This window comes from Cetorhinus maximus, chromosome 22 (assembly GCF_964194155.1).
Source record: "Cetorhinus maximus chromosome 22, sCetMax3.hap1.1, whole genome shotgun sequence".
Taxonomy (NCBI): Eukaryota; Metazoa; Chordata; class Chondrichthyes; order Lamniformes; family Cetorhinidae; genus Cetorhinus; species Cetorhinus maximus.
The window spans coordinates 33,717,627-33,738,981 of NC_135900.1; the positions used below are offsets into that span (position 1 = coordinate 33,717,627).

At 42.7% G+C, this 21,355-nt stretch overlaps 1 protein-coding gene across 15 annotated transcripts in view; it reads right to left on the reverse strand.

Moving 5' to 3' along the window:
- The window catches only part of foxp2 (forkhead box P2), an 893,115-nt gene that overhangs the window by 129,389 nt on the left and 742,371 nt on the right, over window positions 1-21,355 (reverse strand). The window contains exon 1 of one of the 15 annotated variants that reach the window (XM_078568077.1): window positions 12,879-12,993. The exons of the other annotated variants lie outside the window; for them this stretch is intronic. The gene's annotated coding sequence lies outside the window, so the exon portion shown is untranslated. Of the gene's footprint in view, window positions 1-12,878; window positions 12,994-21,355 lie in introns of those variants that run through there. 15 annotated transcript variants of the gene reach the window in all.

A 21,355-nucleotide genomic window follows, 5' to 3' on the forward strand; every position in this document is an offset into this window, starting at 1 on the left:
GCGAGGTTCCCTGAAGTTGTTGATCCAGGCGAGACCCCTCAATTTGTCACCATCTGGCTTGGAGACACCCCCAAATTGTTATGCCCCAGGTGAGGGGGGAATGAACTGGTTCCGTATCTTTATTCAGCACCCCCCCACCACCCTTCTGTTGGTCGCAACAAGATTTAATCTAAAAAGGATCCCTTTCACGAATACCCTTTTCCCAGACCCAATTTTTTTGGTTTTGAAGGAGCCAATTTGATCTAATTTGATTTAAAGATGAGTAAGTTTATTAACTACTAAAGGCAAGAAAGGATAAAACACATGCATATACAGTCATACAGGTTAAAAGTAAGAATTTAGCTTGAAGTAAGTGAAAATATATATATATATATATGTAGATAAAAATAAGGTATGCGGAACAGTCCTTGACTTGTGGGGAGTTAGCGATTAAGCGTTGCAGCTGTTGTGATTTGAGATTCCAGTAGAGTTGACTCCAGTAGACAAATAATCTCGTCGGTTTCGAGGCTCCAGTAGAGTTGAATTCAGTAGAGAGGGACAGAGATCAGGATACCTGCAAAATGGTGATTTGCAGGAGTACTGTGTGTGGCTGTTACTTCTGAGTCATGCTTCTAGCACCTGCTCTCTCTCAGAACATCCACCAATGGACTGACAGCAGGGCAGCTTTTCAGCTCACTTTTAACCCCTTCTTTGCATATTCCAAGTGGGAAGCAAATTCATAAATCTGCCTGGGCATTGCTCACAGGATTTCTTGATGAGGTGATTTTCATCTCCCATTATGTCCCATTGTCTCTACCAGAGGGCATAATTAGGTTCTGAATGTCTTTAGAAGTACCTTGTCTGGCAACAGGGTGGGGTTCCATTACCTCTTTAGGAGTCACCCTCCAGCATTCCAGTTAGCGGCTTGTGTGCATTTTTAAAAACTCAGGTCTTATTTTTAAAGTCCAATATTTCCGGATGCAATTCGGTATTTTTCTTTTATTATCAATGACAACCAAAAATAAAAATCCCTCTGTGAATAGCTGGAATCTTTTTCTCAGCGAGGAATCAAATTCCATGGGCCATCTCAGACTTTACTCATTGTTTCTGGTCCCAGGCTTTACGCTAGGGTTTAATATCCTCCATTTAGTTGTATTGTTCACCATGCAGAGCCTATTCATTGAGTGAGGTAGACTTGACGATAAACAAATGATGGGATCATACATGAGCTATGAAGGTCTTTCTCCTTCACTGAATACACTAGGTATTCCATCATTCCCAATTAGCTGTTTATAAAGCATTTGAGGTGTGATTTTTTCATGTTAATGTTAAACAGGATAATTATAGTCAAGGAGAGGCACGTTAACATTTCCCATTATTTGAACTGAAGCTGTCTAGAAATGAAGGCTGGCCATACAGAGAGAAAAAATATGACTACCTAAATCTCAGTTTTTATTACAGCAGTTGTGAGGCTAGTATGTATTTTCAGCTGTGATTTGATCTAAGTTCAGAAAAAAAAATCAATCTGCCATCAGTTCTGCAATCTGTTGATACTAATTCTGGTCACTGTATTTAGGGCACACATTTAAATAGCAATAAGAAATTTTTAAAAAAACAGAAAATGATGGGCATTCTCAGTGGGTCAGGCAGTATCTGTGAATACTGAAACAGAGTTAACATTTCGGGTCGAAGACTTTTCAGATGATGGTCATCAACCTGAAATGTCAACTATGTTTCTCTCTCCACAGATGCTGCCGGACCTACTGAATCTTATCAGCATTTGCTATTTTTATTTCAGATTTCCAACACCCGCAGTGTTGTGTTTTTCTAAGTAGTCATATAGAAACAGGGGAACACTATAGAGATTCTCAACCTGAATTTTAATTTTTGTCGATTTTGTTTGTACTAATCAGTAATGTGGAAAAAAATGGACCTTTTACCCCAATTTTTGTGGCCAAGATCAGTACTGCCAATTGGAACACAATGGACAGCAAAACTCTATCATTGCAATCTGAAAAATGTATATTTAACCCCTAATGTGCCAAAGGAGTATTATCATTTCCAAACATCCTTTGGGGAGGATGCAATTTGTTTTTAATTAGCAAGTAATTAGGCAAGTTAAGGGCAGAGGAGGGAAACAGAGGTGGGGCAACCAGAGGGGGAGGAACTTTGATTCCACCACTAGCTCATAGTAACTCACTAAAATTGCAGCATTAACAAAAATAATAGTGGTAGCACTCAGATTCCCATCATAACCAACAGAAATACAATAACTTGCAGATAGTTTATATGTAATTGGTAGGTAATTGGTTCTGAAACAGTCCTTGTACTCTTCAAAAGGATCTTCCATCCAATGATCATCATTCATATATATGTCACTTGGCTTTGCTGAGTATATAGCTACATAGAAACACTGCAAACAACATCATCACATGAATAAGTCGTGCACTTTAATCTTGTTCATAAATGCCAAGAAATATAATAGTTAGGGTTCAGCCCATAGTGTTTTTTTTTTACATCTCTTTTCTCATATTCTGCTACTCCTATGAGGTAATACTAATGCTCAGAGGAAAGCTCTTGATATGCCTGTGGTCAGTAATCTATAGGATCTCTGATCTCAGAAGGCCCGGCTGCAGTATCTGCCGAAGCAATCTGGCCAGCATTAGTTTGGGGGAATGGCTCAGGAGAAGTGCTGTCATTGAAGCAGATGGCAGAATGAGCCTCACCCAAAGCACCATTGCCACTACTATGGGGCGACAGATCAGCACTCCTATTCATCTGTGGGGAAGCAGACGGTTGGAGGTCTGTGGTATGATTGAAGTCCCTACCAAAGCATTCCCCCAACTTTTTGAAGGCAGACGGATGGCAGATGGCAGAACCTGCAACCCCAAAGCAACAGTTTAGCTTTGATGAAAGATGCCAGTACAAGTGACACAGGCTCTTAAAGAGGGGGCCCAGCTGCCACAGCTATGGAGGTGACTGCAGACTCCAGAGCACTATGTCTTGTGCCAGAATGCCAGAGGCAGGTAGTGGACTCCTCCATAAAGTGGAAGGTAGGCTCCTTGACCTCCATATATTCAAAGTGTAGCAGGTGTTAGGTAGGCATTCCAATGCTTTGAGCACTTGTTGCTGCACACCAACAATCCTCTGGGTGAACACTGGGCTGCTAAAACCTGCATACTCAGCATAGAAGGTGGAAAATTGCTAAAGCTCAGATGGACACTGAGATGCTGTGGTCAACAATGTTTCAGAGCTCAGACCCCAACCTTACCTCAAGCCAACCGTCTCTGCTGTGTTCTTTCCACTACTGCCAGCCCTTGCCCAAAAGTGCTGAGTAATTTCAACAATGGTGTTAATTTCTGTGCTAGTGTTAGGGAAGAATGGAGAAAATGACAGTGTATCTATGTGAACGTGATATCCTTGCAAGACTCAAGTCATGTGGTAGACTTGATAAAAGGGGAGAGGGACAAGTATTAACAAGTCATGGGAAGGAGCTGATGGGCTGATGAGTGACAGTGCAATGCAGCACCAAGCCGCCATGCTAGTTTCGCAGAATCTCAGAATTGTTACAGTGCAAAAGGAGACCATTCAGCCCATTGTGCCTGCACCGGCTCTCCGAATGAGCTTTATGACACAGCGCTATTCTCCTGCCTTTCCCTTGCACATTGTTTCTATTTAAATAATAATCATCTAATGTCCTCTTGAATGCCTCGATTGAACCTGCCTTCACCACACTTCCAGGCAGTGCATTCCAGGCCCGAACCACTTGCTGTGTGAAAAAGAAAAAGCATTTGCTTCTTTTGCAAATTACTTTAAATCTGTGCCCTCTCATTCTTGGTCCTTTTATGAGTGGGAACAGTTTCTCCCCATCTACTCTGTCCAGCCCTGTCATGATTTTGAACACCTCCATCAAATCTCCTCTCAGCCTTCTCCTCTCCAAGGAGAACAGTTCCAATTTCTCCAATCTATCTTCATAACTGAAGTTTCTCATCCCTGGAACCATTTTTTGTAAACCTCTACTGCACTCTCCCCAGTGTGTTCACATCCTTCCTAAAATGTGGCACCCAGAACTGTACATAATACTCCAGCTGAGGTCCAACATGTGTCCTATACAAGTTCAGCATAACCTCCTTGCTCTTGTATTCTACGCCCCTATTAATACAGCCTAGGGTACTATAGCCTTTATTAACTCTCTCCACCTGTCCTGCCACCTTTAATGACTTATGCACATATACACCAAGTCCCTCTGCTCCTGCACGCCCTTTAGAGTTGTACCCCTTATTTAATATTGTCTCTCCATGTTCTTCCTACTATAATGAATCACCTCAGACTTTTCTGCATTGAGCTTCATCTGCCACCTATCTGCTCACTTCACCAACTTTCTATGTCCTTTTGAAGTTCTACACTGCCCTCGTCAACGTTCTCTGTTACCTCTTCAAAAAACTCCAGCAAGTGAGCCAAACACAATTTTCCCTTAAGAAATCCATGCTGGCTCTTTTTAGTCAACTCACATCTTTCCAAGTAACTATTAATTCTCTCCCAAGTAATTGTTTCCAGAAGATTCCCCACCACTGAAGTTGAACTGACTGGCCTGGAATTGCTGGGCTTATCCTTACCACCTTTTTTTTGAACAGGGCGTAATGTTTGCAATTCTCCAGTCCTCTGGTACCTCCCCTTAGTCTAGGGAAGACTGAAAGATTATGGCCAGTGCTCCTGCAATTTCCACCCTCATTTCTTTCAATATCCTTGAATGCATCTCATCCGGCCCCAGTGCCTTGTCAACTTTAAGTGTTGACAGTTTATCCAATACCTCCTTCTTTTGAACCCTTCTAGTTCCAGAGTTTCAACCTCTGTCACCATGGCCTGGGCATGGTAAAAACAGATGCAAAGTATTCATTTAACACCTCAGCTATGTCCCATGCCTCCATGTGTAAATTCCCATTTTGAACCCTAATCAGGCCTACTGCTCCTTTTACCACCTTTTTACTAATTATGTGCCTATAGAAGACTTTGGGATTCCCATTTATGTTAGCTGTCAGTTTTTTCTCATAATCTTTCTTCGCTTCTCTCATTTGCTTCTTCACCTCTCCTCTGAACCTTCTGTATTCAGTTTGGTTCTCAATTGTATTTTCTACCTGACACCTGACAGAAGCACACATTTCCTTCTTTATCTTAATTTCTATCTCCTTTTTCATCCAGGGAGCTCTGGATTAGTTTGCCTTACCTTTCCCTATTGAGGGAATATACTTTGACTGTGCTCAAACCATTTCTTTTTTGAAGGAAGCCCATTGTTCAGCTACAGTTTTTCTGCCAACCTTTGGTTCCAGTCTAGTCAGCCCAGCTTTGTTCTTGCCCCATTGAAGTCACTTTCCCTCAGATAATTATTCTTATTCTGGATTGCCCATTGTCCTTTTCTACTGTCATCCTAAACTTTATATACAATGATTACTATCTCCTAAATGTTCCCCCATTGACACTTGATCTACTTGGCCCACCTCATTTCCAAGAACCAGGTCTAGCAGTTCCTCTTTTTTTGTTGGATTGGACACATACTGCTGTAGAAAATTTTGAACACATTCTAGGAATTCTTGCCCCTCGCTGCCCTTTACACGATCACTATCCCCGTCCATATTTGGGTAAATACTCTATAATGTTGTGCCTCTCTGTAATTTCCCTGCAGATTTGTTCCTCTACATCCTTCCCACTAGGTGCTGGACTATGGACTACATCAAGCAATGTAACCGCACGCTTTATGTTCCTTAGCTCTAGCCAAATTGATTCTGTCTTTGAACCCTCTGGAACATCCTCTTTCTCCAGACTGCAATGCTCTCTTTAACTAATGCAGCCACTTCTCCTCCTTTTCTTCCTGCCCTATCTTTCCTGAACCTTGTACCCAGGAATATTTAACACCCAGTCCTTCCTTGAGCCAGGCCTCTGTTATCAGCATCATCATAATTCTGCTTGGCAATTTGCGCCTGTAACTCATCTATCTTATTTACTATACTCCATGCAGTGTAACCTTGATTTAGACGTTATTTCTTTCTCCCTTACTCTGACCCCGCCTATTAATTTACTATTCTCTATTCTAGTGCTACCTGTCTCTCCCACTTTTTGTGTACCTTAATATTACTCTATAATATTCTCTCCTGTTTCCCACACCCCTGCCAAGTTAGTTCAAAGCTGCCTGAACAGCACTAGCAAAACGCCCCGCAAGGAACTCAGTCCCGGCTCTGTTCAGGTGCAACCTGTCCCGTTTGTACAGGTGCCACCTCTCCCAGAGCCAGTCCCACCGTCCCAGGAATCGAAAGTCCCCCCTCCTGCACCACCTTTCCAGCCTTATCCTTCTATTTCTGTACTCACCTGCACATGGCACTGGGGATAATCTGGAAATTACTACTTTTGAGGTCCTGCTTCCTAATTTTCTGCCTAACTCCCAAATTCTGTCTGCACCACATCCCCCTTCCTACCTAAGTAATTGGTACCAACATGGACCACAACCTCTGGCTGTTCATGCTCCCCCAGAAGAATGTCCTGCACCATGGAGACAACATACCATCCCAACATACCATGTCTATGCCTGTAGAAACGCCTGTCTGTTCCCCTAACTAATGAATCCCCTATCAGTATTGCTCTTCCTTTCTTCTTCCTCCCCTCCTATACAACTGAGCCGCTCATGGTGCCATAAATTTGGCTCTAATTGCACTCCTCTAAGGAACCAATACCCTCACCGGTATCCAAAACGGAAAACTGATCAGCGAGCGGGACACCAGGGGACTCCTGCATTACCTACCTGGTTCACTCGGAATGCCTGGCTGTCACCTATTCCCTTTCTACCTCCATAACCTACAGTGTGTGACCACCTCTCTGAACGTGCTGTCCATGTACCACAGTGACTCCAGCCGCTGCTCATGCTCCAAAACCTGGAGTTCAGTTTTCTGCAGCTGGCAGCACTTCCTGCACATGTGGTCATCTAAGTCGCCAGTAGTGCCCAAAACTTCCCACATATTACAGGACACACTTCCACACAACCAAGCTGCCCTGCCATGTCTTGTCTTTACTGCCCTTATATTAACTTTACTTTATTTTGGTTTACTTATGTTACTTTACATTACTGGCCCTGGCTTCCCCATATTCCTAGTGTTTCTTACTTAAATTCAAGTAGCTACTTCTTTAAAAATAATACACTTTTCTGATTTACAGCTATTTAAAGACACTCCATAACAGCAGTTTCTTACCAACCAACGGTTTTTCTGTGGTGTCACTTCAATTTTTTTTTTCAAACTCAGCTCCAATGGTGAGGTTTACACCCAGGTCTGTTTATGCTCAGGTGCTCCTGTTCCTGACATAGAAATTATTCTATGTATACCAGGCCTATTTGCTACTCACTCAGTCTGTCTCACTCCTGTGCAGTTGCCTGTCACCTTGCACGCCCCTTACTGACCATGCGGTTTGAAAAGCCTGTCTCTTTTCTAGACCCTCTGATGAGTCACAAGCTAATCTTGCTTCCTGCTACTGTAATTACCACCACTTGAACCAACTGCTTTCAGGTGATTGACAGATAACTGCCGATCTAGGCAGTTCTCTACTTAACAAGTTAGCCTAACTTACTTATGTCAGATCTTAATTCTTTGTCTATAGTTAAACCTGAAAAGGACTTTCCAGAACATACCACGAGAGCCAAATTTGCCACTCACTCGGTCTCCGGCTCACTCTGGCCTAGTCGCCTGTCTCCTCACATGCCCTTGACTGAACCACCTTGGCAGTAAAAATCCAACCCTTTGTCGCTATAACCCTCTATGACTCTAGTTATGTCTGATTATATGATGAAAGATAAAGGGTAAAACACAATGGCCAAACACAGTGCTGGAATTGGACTCCCCTTCATCTCTGCTGTTCCCTGCCTCAAGGTTTCCTCCTCCATTTGGTTGGAATCTAGTCTGGAAGCCAGACTTTCTTGGTTCAGATGTTCTCCTGGTTGTTGTGTGCATTAGTTTGTCCAGCAAGAGTACATAAAAGAATATAGTACATTTTCTAAAGGAAGATTGACAGATTTTAAGTAAGGAAAATGAAAACCCTCTGAGGTCACGTCTCCTCCCCTCAAGTTGCTTACAAGGGTCATTAATGTTATGGTTATAGGGTCATAGGGCTGGATTTTCACTACCAAGGTGGGTAGCTTAAGTTAGCAAATTTCCCAGCTTGGCAGAAGCGCCTTGGTTTAAAGGGCTCCATTAGACCCAATTTTCACTCCATAGAGGCAGGGGCTGAATTGAGTTGGGCCCACCAACCCCAGAAACAAATCTCAGGTGACCGCATAGAGAGCAAGTGCCGAATTGGGCTGGTTAGCAGTGTCTGCTGCTTCTCTGGGACTTTGTTCCAGTTGATTTAGAAGCTGTTAGGCCTTCAAGCACTTACCCCATGTTCCTCCATCCAGGCTCCCAGGCCAATGCATGCTCCTTACCACCCCCATGCCCCCAGATACCCCATGCCACTTCCATGCTAAGTCATGCTGCCACCCACCCCATACCAGTTGTATGCCAACTCATGCCCACACCCACCACCATGCCCCCTCATGCCACCTCCATAACCACTCACCCTGTCAGGAACAGGAGTATCTACCATGGGCAGTTCTCAGGAGCCATGTGGAGATGAAAAGAAAATAAACTGCTAAGAAACTAATATAACTGTCACTCATCCACACTTGAAAAAAAACTCCCATTCATGAAATTTATTCAAAGCTTTTAAATCTCTTCAAGTGGTAATTTCTTATAAAAACAAACAAATTATGTTCAGACTCCAAAAATATCTCCACCCTCAATGATGGAGGAGCCCAGCACATCAGTGCAAAAGATAAGACCGGAGCATTCGCAACAATGTTCAGCCAGAAATGCAGAGTGGATGATCCATCTCGGACTCCTATGGAGGTCCCCAGTATCACAGATGCTAGTCTTCAGCCAATTCGATTTGTTCCACGATATCAAGAAATGGCTGAATGCACTTGATTCTGCAAACCCTGGACAATATTTCAGCAATTGTACTAAAGACCTGCGCTTCAGAACTTGCCACGCCCCTAGCCAAGCTGTTCCAGTACATCTACAACATCTGTATCTACCCAGTAATGTGGAAAATTGCCCAGGTCTGTCCCGTACACGAAAAGCAGGACAAATCCAACCTGGCCAATTATCGCTCCATCAGTCTACTCTCCATCATCAGTAAAGTGTTGGAAGGGGTCATGAAGCTATCAAGCGGCATCTACTTAGCAATAACTTGCTCACCGATGCTCAGTTTGGGTTCTTCCAGGGTCATTCAGCTTCTGACCTCATTACAGCCTTGGTTCAAACATGGGCAAAAGAACTGAACTCCAGAGGTGAGGTGAGAGTAACTGCCCTTGACATCAAGGTAACATTTGACCGAGTGTGGCATCAAGGAGCCCTAGCAAAACTGGACTCAATGGGAAATGGAGTCAGGAGGAAAACTCTCTGCTGGTTGGAATCATACCTAGCACAAAGGAAGATGGTTGGGGTTGGTGGACGTCAATCATCTCAGTTTCAGGAGATCACTGCAGGAGTTCCTCAGGGTAGTGTCCTATGCCCAACAAGCTTTAGCTGCTTTACCAATGACCGTCCTTCCATCATAAGGTCAGAAGTGGGGATGTTCGCTGATGATTGCACAATGTTCATCACCATTCACGACTCCTCAGATACTGAAGCAGTCCCTGTCCAAATGCAGCAAGACCTGGACAATATCCAAGCTTGGGCTGACAAGTGGCAATTGTGCCACATAGGTGCCAGGCAATGACCATCTCCAACAAGAGAGAATATAACCATCACACCTTGATATTCAATGGCATTATAATCACTGAATCCCCCACTATCGACATGCTGGGGTTACCAATGACTAGAAACTGAAATGGACTAGCCATATAAGTACTGTGGCTAGAAGAGCAGGTCAGAGGCTAGGAATCATGTGGCGAGTAACTCACCTCCTGACTCCCTGAAGCCTGTACACCATCTGCAAGGCACAAGTCAGGAGTGTGATGGAACACTCTCCACTTGCCTGGATGAGTGCAGCTCCAACAGCACTCTAGAGGCTTGACACAATCCAAGGCAAAGCAGCCCGGTGGATTGGCACCCCATCCACATTCACTTCCTCCACCACTGATGAACAGTGGCAGCAGTGTGTACCATCTACAAGATGCACTGCAGGAACTCACCAAAGCTCTTTAGGCAGCACCTTCCAAACCCACGACTCCTACCATGTAGAAGGACAAGGGCAGAAATACATGGGAACACCACCATTGCAAGTTCCCTTTCAAGTCACTCACCATCCTGACTTGGAAATATATCACTGTTCCTTCTCTGTTGCTGGTTCAAAACACTGGAACTCCTTCCCTAAAAACCTATGCCACAGCGACTGCAGCAGTTCAGGAAGGCAGTTCATTGCCACCTTCTCAAGGAAAATTAGGGGTGGACAATAAATGCTGGCCTAGCCAGCGACATTCACATCCCATGAATAAAAAAAGCCACATCAAAGAAAGCCAATCCTTTAATAGCCTCTTTAAACTGACAATCAAACTGTGAAATTAGAACCCTCGTTGACACTCAACCAAGCATTCATAATCATGTAATAATAGACCTTGGAAAATATCAACAAAGACCTCTGCTGAAAATGCACAAAAAGATGGCAATTTTTTTCAAACCTACACCAGAAGACCTGTCAATCAAAATAATTCAGTAGCGGTTTTATTTTTAACTCTCACTGATGTCTTAAGCATGTTTTTTTCATGATTAAAGAGCAGGGTATTTAAAAAAAAACTTCAGATCATGACACTTAAACAGACTTTATGTGGCTTTCAAGAGTGTTTACGTTTACACCATCAATTCATGACTCCCACACTACCAGTTAAGGCCCTTGGAGCAGCAAAAATAGGGTCTCTTTGAACTCAGCTCTAAGTTTCCCACCTGTGTGTTTCATGTCCCTCCCTCTTTCCCCTAACCGACAAAAACTGGATCTGTCAGAATTGGCGGTGGGACTTCCACCTCCTGGTCCTGACAGCCATTTTGAAGGTCTAAGGAGTCTTCCTGACTCTGTGAAAATCAGCCCATTGAGTCATTAAAGCACAGAAGGCCATTCGGCATACCAAATCCATGTTGGGTCTCTGTAGGGCAAAACAAACAGTTCCATCAGTCCCATTCCCCAGCTCCATCCCTGTAACCCTGCAAGTTTATTTCCCTCAAGAGCCCATCCAATTTCCTTTTGACATTATTCACTATTTCTACTTCCACCACCCTCATAGACAGAAAGTTCCAGGGCAATACCACTCTCTGCATAAAAAAGTTCTTCTTCATATGCATCTTTCCAAAAACCTTAGATTTGTGCCCCCAAGACCTTGAACTATCAACTATTCGGAGCAGCATTTCTTTGTCTACCTTATCTAAACCTGTCATAATCATAAATGCTGCTACCAAATATCCCCTCAATCTTCATTGCTCCAAAGAGAACAACCCCAACTTCTCCATCCCAACCATTTAGCTAAAATCCCCCATCCCTGGAACGATTCTGGTAAATGTCTTCTGCTTTCTCTCGAGGACCCTTGCATCCTTCCTAAAGTGTGGTGGCCAGAACTGGATGTAATACCCTAGTCATGGCCTAAACAGAGTTTTATTAAGATTCAACATGACTTCCCTGCTTTGTACTCAATACCCCTATTTATGAAGCCCAATGTCCCATATGCTTTTCTAACTACTCTCTCAGTATGTCCCGCCACCTTCAAAGATCTATGGACATGATCCCCCAGGTCCCTCTGTGCTATTAAGTCTATATTGCCTCTCCCTATCCCCTCTGCCAAAATGCATTATCTCATACATTCTCTATATTAAATTCCAGCTGCCACTTGTCTGCCCATTCTGCTGGGTTTTTTTATACCCTGTTGCAGTTGACTGCAGTATCATCCTCATTGTCTGCCGTACCCCCAAGTTTTCTAAATTTTGGAATTTTACTCTGCATTCCAATATCCAAATCATTAATATTAGATGATTGATGACATGAGGTAAAACCTTAGGATCTGGAAGGCACTACCTGATTGTGGGTGGAGGCAGATTCTCCAACCATGTCGACGTCAACTCGCAGTCACGCGATAGTTCGGTCGGTGGGCACGCGCCAGAGCCGGCAGCATGCCCACCGACAATTAAAAGGCCTGTCAAGTCCAATGAGTTATCAATTAAATTAAAATTTTCACTGCCCGTCTAACCTGGCGGTTGGCGGGCAGGCAAAAAGGTCAAGAGGCCTTTGCATTATTTTGGAAACCTCATCCACGGACGGGCTGAGGTTTCCAAAAGCAAATAAAAATAAAAATTAAAACTTTGATTTTGCATTAATAACATGTCCCTGCTCATGTGACAGAGTTACATGTAGGGACGTGTTTTATTACATTTTTATTTTTTTAATTGTTGTTTTCATGTCTCTTCATCTCCCCCCCACCCCGGCACAGGCGGCGCTCAGTGCTGCCGCTCGCGTAATTGGCCTGCCAGCGTGAAATCGCGGTATGGTACTGATCACGGGTAGCGGTTTGCCCCCACCAAGCACCCCCGCCAAGGGCAAAATTCTGCCCTATGAGTCTCAATTTTCTCAACCACGCTTTAATGTGGTACTTGGTCAAACATTTTCTTAAAATCCAGGTAGACAACATCCATTACTTTCCCTTCATCAACTCTCTCTGTAACTTCATCAAAAAACTCAACTGGTGAAGTATAATCTATCTTTTACAAATCCATGCTGGTTCTCCTTAATTAACTCAAATCTTTCCAGGTACCAGTTGATTTTTCCCTGATTATTGCTTCTAAAATCTTAATCACCACTGATGTGAAACAAACCAGACTGTATGTTACTAGAAATATCCTTACCCTCTTTCTTGAACAAGAGTGTCACATTTGCCACTCTCCAATGCTCTGGCACCTATCCTGTATCCTTTGAAGATTGGAAGATTATGGCCGGTCCTTCTGTTGTCTCCACTCCCACTTTGTAGTATATTGCAAGATCTGAGCATTTTGTTATATTGCCCTCTCTGCTGGGGAGGCGTAAATAAAGTTAGTTCAATAATGGCTGCTTACAGTGAATCCACATGGTGCGTTTTACTCAGTGCAATACACAACACACTTCATTTAGCAACCTGGGATGCAAGCCATTTGGACCAGGTGACATATCCACTCTAAGCATAGCCAGCCTTTCCAGCACATTCTTCTTATCAGTTTTCACCCTGTCCATTACCTCTACCATCTCTGCTTTTACCAGTTGTTTGTCAGCATCCTCTTCCTCAGTAAATACCAATACAAAGTACTCATTAAGTATTCTAGCCTTGCCCTGAGCCTCTAACTGTATATCACCTTCTTTGTCCTTAATAGACCCCACCCCTCCTCTTGCTACCCACTTATAATTTACATGCCAGTAGAAGAGTTTTGGGCTCTGTTTTATGTTAACTGTCATTCTATTTTCATGTTCTCTTTCTGCCAGTCTTATTTTCCTTTTCACCTTCCCTTTCAACTTAATGTATTTGGTCAGGTTGCAAGACGACAATTTATCAACCTATCAAATTTTTTAGGAAAACAGAGAGTTATTTCTTCTGGATCAGGGTTGTGAATTCTAATCACTTCCTAAGTAGATTATTCCAACTGGAGCAATTAAATATTTGAAAAGTCAATCCAGAAAACATTAACATATATTTTGCAAGTAGGTTATAGTACAGATAAACAACAAACACTTCCAGGTCACACAAGGTATTTTCTGTACTGAAAATACAAAAACAAATGCTTTTTGCTTGATTATCTTAAGGAATAGTCATAAAAGTGTAGTATCTAGCACAGAAAGCAAGAAATCGGAATAACTTGCACTTACATAATGCTTTTTACAACCTCAGGATGCCCCTAAGCTCTTCACAGTCAATGAAATACTTTTGAAGTATAGTCACTGTTATTATGTAGGAAATGTGGTTGACAATTTGTGCACAGCATGTCGCTGTAAACCACAATGTGATAATGACCAGATGATCTTTTTTTAAATGTTGATTGAGGGAGAAATATTGGTTAGGATAATAGGGATAACCCCCTGGCTCTTTGAAATAGTGCATTGGAATCTTTTTCATCCAATTGAGAGGGCAGACCTGGTTTAATGTCTCATCCGAAAGATGGTACCTCCAGCAGTGCAGCACTTCCTCTGTACTGCACTTGTCAGCCTTGATTTTAGTACTCAAGCCCTGGAGTGGGTCTTTAACCCAAAACCTCCTGACTCAGAGGTGAGAGTGCCACCAACTGAGCCATGGTTGACATTTCAAATCCTCAAAACCATTTATTTGGCAGGAGTACCATATGTGCATTGTCTGTTGATTGGTTCCCAACAAAATGCTTTGGTTCACAATTAAGTTCACGAAACACAGACATGTGTGCAACACAATTCTCTTATCCTGCTTAGCTGTACTACTAGAAGGGGCCTTTCAGAACAAGTAATCCAAGCATGGATATACACAAATGTACCAAAAATGTGTAGAACACAATCTTGTTTTTTTGTTTTTTCTCAAATTCATTCTTGGTATGTGGGCATTGCTGGCAAGGTCAACATTTACTGCCCATCACTAATTACCCTTAAAAAGTAGTGGTAGGCCTTCATGAACTATTGCAGTTCATGTGGTGAAGATGTTCCCACAATGCTATTAGTTAGAGTGTTTCTGGATTTGACCCAGTGACGATGAGGAACAGTAATAGATGTCTCAGTCAGGTCAATGCATGATTTAGAGGGACACATGGAGATTATGGTGTTCCCATGCACCTGCTGTCCCTTTATTTCCAGGTAGTGAAGGTCACAGGTTTGGGAGATGATGCCAAAGTAGCCTTAGGGAGCTCATACCCACTGGTGCCCTCCAGCACCTATCTTGCTGGTGATTGCTGTTATGATATGGTGTACATGTACCTTTAAGGGTGCGTATCTTAAACTGTTGTCAATCGCTACTACTGAGACAAGATGTGATGTAGTAGTCCCATGACTCTGACCTCAGAATACAAGCAGCAGAGGTTGAGGTCAAACACGTGTATATGGTCTCCCAGTTAACACTGTATGCATCTTCAAATAAAGAATCCACATTATTGTTTTACCAATCCTTGTCGTACGATTGGTATATTGACCTTAAATAAAAGAACATAACAATTGTGGGGTCAGTGGGAAGTTATTTTGTTATGATGAAATCGGAGGACACAAGTTGTACCTTGGCTGCAAAATAGCCACCTGTCCATGGTGCTTGCACACCCTTGGTCCCATTGGACACTTTGGTAAAGGATCAATATGCTGAGATGGATCTTAAGATGGAGAAAAAAAGAACTAGCCCTTGACAAGACATTAAAGCCCCTCACTGCTCCCCCACCAACCCCATCTAGCCTCCAATCGATGTGATAAATTTAGGTCCTGGGTTGATGCTCCTTGAACTGACCATTTCTGTAATATCTCTCCATGCATATGAACTTGATGATTTAGGATCTTCCTCCTACTTGTTCAGAAGAAAACTTCTTCCTTGTCCTGGGCCTTAGGAGGGCTTCCAGCGGGATTTCAGAGAATATGGTGTGGCTAATGACTCATGACTAAATTGAAATCTTGTAGGAGACCATACTACCTTATTTTAATCCAGCTTTAAATAAACTTCTGATTCGTTGACTTGTCATAAATGGCATTCCAGGACTGGGCAGATTTCCAGTGTGTTGCCCAATCAAGTCAGAAAACCACCTACAAGATTCTAATGAGGCCCAGGAGCTAGTAAGTTCTGTTTACTGCAGGTGAATTTTAACTATGCCCCATTTTCTATTTGTGTAATATCGAGCCAGAGTTAAATCAAGGTCAAGGTCTTACTCATGCTCCAAGAATCTTAGAGAAATTAATACCTTCCGTCACTTCTGAGCTGTTTTCAATGACTATTGGTGAATGTGTGCATGAATAGAAGTCAGGTGAGAAAGGGATTCATTTGGCTAGGATAACCATTGACAATCACAGTCCAGGTTCTCACATGTAGAATTAGAACTTGGGCATGATACTTAGTGGTTGTCAGCATCCAAGGAACCAAAACTGCAGCATAAGTCAACAGCTTCAGAAGAAGGGAGGAAAGGAGAAAAAAATAACCCCTTATCAGAATATGAACCAAACACATGGGACAAATACCCCATCAATTCATGACTCCACAACTCCACAATACTTCTCAGACAAAACTTCATATTTCATATTTTTGAGGAAAATAATTTCCCCCAAACCTTAAATACAACCAAATATATATCATCCAAAATCTTGGAAACTACCACAGATGGCAGGCCATATTAAGGTTGGTGTTTTCGGTTGGTATTTGTGTTACTAAATTTGGTTCTTCCAAATTTGAACTTTCCCTGCCTATATATATATAATATATATTGAAAATAATGCACTTAATGGCTGCTGCAGTGAAAAATATCAAACATCAATGGGAATTAGTAAGTGCCAGTACAGCACAAAAGGGAGTACTCAGATTCTAAGGGGAATAGCATGAGGACAGCTTGAACGAGACACAGCCTCTCCAGGCTACTGCAAAAATGGATGAGTTGAATGAGTAGCCCTTAGATCATCCCAGAAATTGAATGTAGCATATGCAGAGCTCCCAGGACCTCAAGGGAGATCATATGCATACAATCCGCTAAACCTCAAAGGAACAGCTGAACAAAAACTGCACTATGGGGGAAACAACTAAATAAAAACCCAACTACCCATCTATTTCTTCCAGCAGCTGTCACGGGAATCTCACAAAGAGATATAGAGGTATGTCAGCTTTTGCTGCAGTAACTGCCAATATGGTGGTATACATCAACTGAATAGTTAGAGTATGGTTGTACATCATAAGGACCTTAACTTTCATCCGGTAATAAGGCTTTTACCTAGTGGAAGGCTCAGTACTTATGGTGGTAGAGAATAGATAGAATGACAAATTAGTGTCATGTGTCCACAATGGAACATTTTGATTCAAATTACTTGAATTGGGTTACGGCTTAATTTCTGCCAATATATTTGAATCGTACTAACTCAAATCAATTTGGGCTTTTAATATTAGACGGTGTTCATCCTACATTAACATGCAGTTTACTCCACTGAGACCAAAGAAACTCTGGAGTCTGAAAACAAAGGAATACATTTAGAGTAGGAAGTGACACAGACGTCTCTTCACATCTCTAGGTATTGCTTCCTTAAATATTTAAACAATTAATTTCTTCAACAAGACATGGTACTCTCACCTCTTGGTGTTAAGGGACATATCTCAAATTTGTAAAAATTGTTTACGATCGTTTATAATAATGATGACATTATATTGATTGGGATTGGGTTTGAAGCCGTTTCAAACCAATGTCTGATTTTCCTGTCTTTCCCATTTTATAATGGTAGGGGCAATTTTAACTTTGCACACAGGGCAGAACCAGCCTGATGTGGAATTAAAATAGTTATGGATCACCACCATATTTACTGGAACCTTATACTGGGCATTGACTGTTAGCCTCGTTACTGGAAGAAAACTGTGGTCCTCTGACATACATAGGATCCCTATTCAAATTCCAAAGGCCAGTTGGACAAAGCTTGGGCTATGCATGTTTCACAAATCAGAGGAAAATTCAATCCAGGTGGTGAAGAGAAAATGGTACCAAAAAGTTCTGGGAAAATTTATTAAAATGGCACTGTGTGTCCTCAAAGCTCCACAAATGGCACGTGGGTTGTTGCCATGCAGACTCTTCCCTACCGTGAACGCTCCTCCGCTCCGCCCCATCTTCTCTGGCGCCCTCATCTCCGCCCCTAAGATCTACTTCCCTGCTAGCCAGACCAGAAGAGTGAAATAAGCAAATGGCATGGTAATAAGGTCTAGGCCTCAAATGGGCCTGGGTTCCTGTTGGCACGATTGTAAGGCCAGACTATGCACACCGATGGTCAGCTAAGACATAAATCTGGTGATAGCAGACCTGTTTGACATCCAGTCCAAATTACCTTCCCATTGATTCCAGCACTGAAAGTGAAAATTGGCCCATGCTTTCTTCCACATGTACAGTAACTGGATATAATCTCATAATATATGGAGGAGAAAAGATAGTGTAAGCAGTTTTAGGTCGTTTTGCATTTTTAACTAAATGATAATCTGCATCAAAATAAGTTAGATTCAATATTCTATTAAAAATCCACTTCTGCAATTAATGACTTAAAAGTAAATATGAGAGCCGCCTCAGAAAAAGCATCGCACCTCCACTTGTCACCTCCCCAGATAGCTGGGTCAGAGAAAGAGCTCACAGTATGCTGAATTTAAGTCTAAAATCCAAAGCATGCCAGTGTTACACCAGGCATGGCACTAATGTTCTGCACCACTGGGCTATAACTACTTGCACCACTGGTTAGGCAATCTGTCAATCATTTACTTATAATATTTATTTATTTTAGGAGCAAATATATTTTAAGAGGTAGGCAATTTCAATTATGATTTTAAAACATATCATCTGTGCTGAGTTGCAATATCATCTTTCTCAAGAAAAATCCACCAGGTTACATCTTCAATCAAGCTATCGAACTCTTTCAATGTTTTCTGGACAAGCAGAATGTTAAAGATGCAGTACAACATGATGCCATGGGTTGAATTTTCTTTCTACTTGTCAGTTAGTGGCAAAGCAGAAAACTGCCAGCCCACATATCTGTGACTAACGCAGTGTAAGTTTCCTCTTAGAACACTAATTATACAGGCAAGGTTTGTTTAGAGTGGTAATACTGATGCTGGTAAGGTTAGTGCCATTGAGAGAGCTGATTTTGGGTGCAGCTTTTAGAAAGCTAAAGGGAGCATCACTTTTCTGTAACAATTTCTGAAGCAGCAGTAGCCTCAGGGACATTAACCACTGGAAGAGCTCCCAAATTCCTGGAAGCACCCGCACAGGACTCATTGGCTTGAATGAGGGCCAGAAGAGCAAAACTATTGCACACTGAGAGCTGAAATCCCCAAGAGGCTGGTGGAGACTCTGTGGAGCGGTGTGGTAGAGGCAGTCAGTGCTAACTCCAACACCTCAGAACTGCACACTGACAGCAGAGTGTCACTGGCCTCACAAAGGTAGCTAAGGTATGTCTAGACTCTTGTGCCAACACACATCTACGGCTAACCATACCGCCTTCATTCACCTCCTTATTTATCATGTCTTAGTCTCTCAGCATATATGTGCCCAAGGAAACTCATTAATGCAGAGAGAAACTCCATGATAACTGATAGCTACTCAGGAGATTTTTGCGGCATGAAGTTGGCAGCAAGAGCTCCTAAAGGCTCCCAGGTAATGCTGTGACAAAAGCTTTGAATTGGATACTTGCACAGGATTTCCGAGAACCCCTCAAAACCTGAGCACAGGACTTCAAGGCGCAGGGTGGAATTTTCCATGCCAGCTGGCGCCGAGCGTGTTTTGTGGCGCCAGTGGACAAAATGGTGACAAGGCCAAAAATCGGTTTCACACCACCCTGAAACCAGTTTGCAATTGTCCGCTCTGCCGCGTCAATGGCGGGCCGCATTTCCTCTGGCTGGGGGGGTGGGGGGGGTCTAGAACAAGGAGTCATAATCTCAGGATACTGGATAGGCCATTTAGGAGTGAGATACCGAGAAACTTCTTCACTCAGAAGGTGGTGAAGCTATAGCATTCTCTAGCACAGAAGGCTGTGGAGGCCAAGTCACTGAATATATCTAAGAAGGAAATAGGTAGATTTCTAAGTTTTAAAGGCTGGGGAGGATGGGGAGACAGTGGGAGTCAGGCATTGAGATAGAAGATCAGCTGTGATTATATTGAATGGCGCAGTAGGCTAGGAGGGCCAAATGACCTACTCCTGCTTCTATTTTCTATGTTACTATGTTTCCTACCAATGGACTTGGGGAATGACATTGTAATACATCTACATATCATTATAAACCCAGCTCTCCCCCATGCTGGATCAGCTGAGCACGTGTTTCACAACAGTATATATGTGCCCAGTCGTCCAGTTGTTCTTCAGTCAACTCAAATGCTCACTAGTTTGCAGTCTATTCCCGAGCGGTGAAAAGCTCTAGAGCATTTGGTGGCACTTTTATGCCCCTGCGTTGCTTATGTGGGCAGATAAGCTAGAGGCCTGACTCCAAGCATGTCAATGTGGCTGAATCTGAACTGTCTCAGCTGCAGAGGAATGGTTGCTTTAAACAAGGTTTCCTTGATGCATAGCCGCTTCCCTCCAATACCCCACCCCACCATAAGTGATTATGCACTACCGTCAACTGCAGGGCAGCCCTTGCCCCTCCCCACCCATGCAGGGCAGCCTATGCTCCGACACCGCACTGGGAAAAAGCAACTTGCCTGTGCCCTCGCCTGAATGCGCGGCACCTCAACCTTAAAGTCCAACTGGCAACCTTCACGAGCACTGTGTAAGGTTACTGAGCACTCAGCTCTGATTTCCCACCTGCTGCACGCCTTACATATACTGTTGTGAAACACGTGCTCAGCTGATCCAGCTATGGCAACACCATCTTGATTTGAGACTATAACACTGTTCCTTCACCGTCGCTGGGTCAAAATGCTGGAACTCCTTCCCTAACAGCACTGTGGGTGTACCTACCCCACATGGACTGCAGCAGTTCAAGAAGGCAGCTCACCACCACCTTCTCAAGGGCAATTAGGGATGGGCAATAAATGCTGGCCTTTGAGTGTAACTCCATCTGCAGACCATTAGCAGGGAGAACTATTTTCTTAAAGTGGCAATGGTGGCATAAATTACCAAGAAATTCTCATTAAGATTATGGAATATATAATATATATAGTGTATAATTTATATGTATTACTTACCACAATTGTAGGTCAGGATTCACCATTAGCTAAGAAGGGATAAAATTCTTACTGTTTGAAAATAAATGGGCTAAATCTCATTTGCCCAAAATGATGAACTACAACTTAAATTGCAGCAACACATACTTTTGAAATGTGCAATCACCAAGAATGAAATTACCTTCGTAACAACAAAGCACCAACAACCAATCAAAATATATATGCATCTAATGCTTCTGAAGCAGGCAATGAGCTAATTAACTTGTCTAAATGTCAGAATTTTTCTTTGTACATCACAGAGTGCACAACTGTTGCAGTCGGTGGCTCAGTGACATCTGAGAAAATCAGTGAATAGGTTCTGCAAGTATTATAGATCATAATGAGGATATTTTGATGGGGGAACAAAGTTGCCAAAATGCAAAAAAAGAAAAAGAAAAAAAGGTATGTATGGGATGTACATCCCAGAGTTGGTGAACCTTTGCCAACAATTAGAAGGATCTGGAGAGAAGTGAGAAAAATGTTGCGCAACTCTAGAA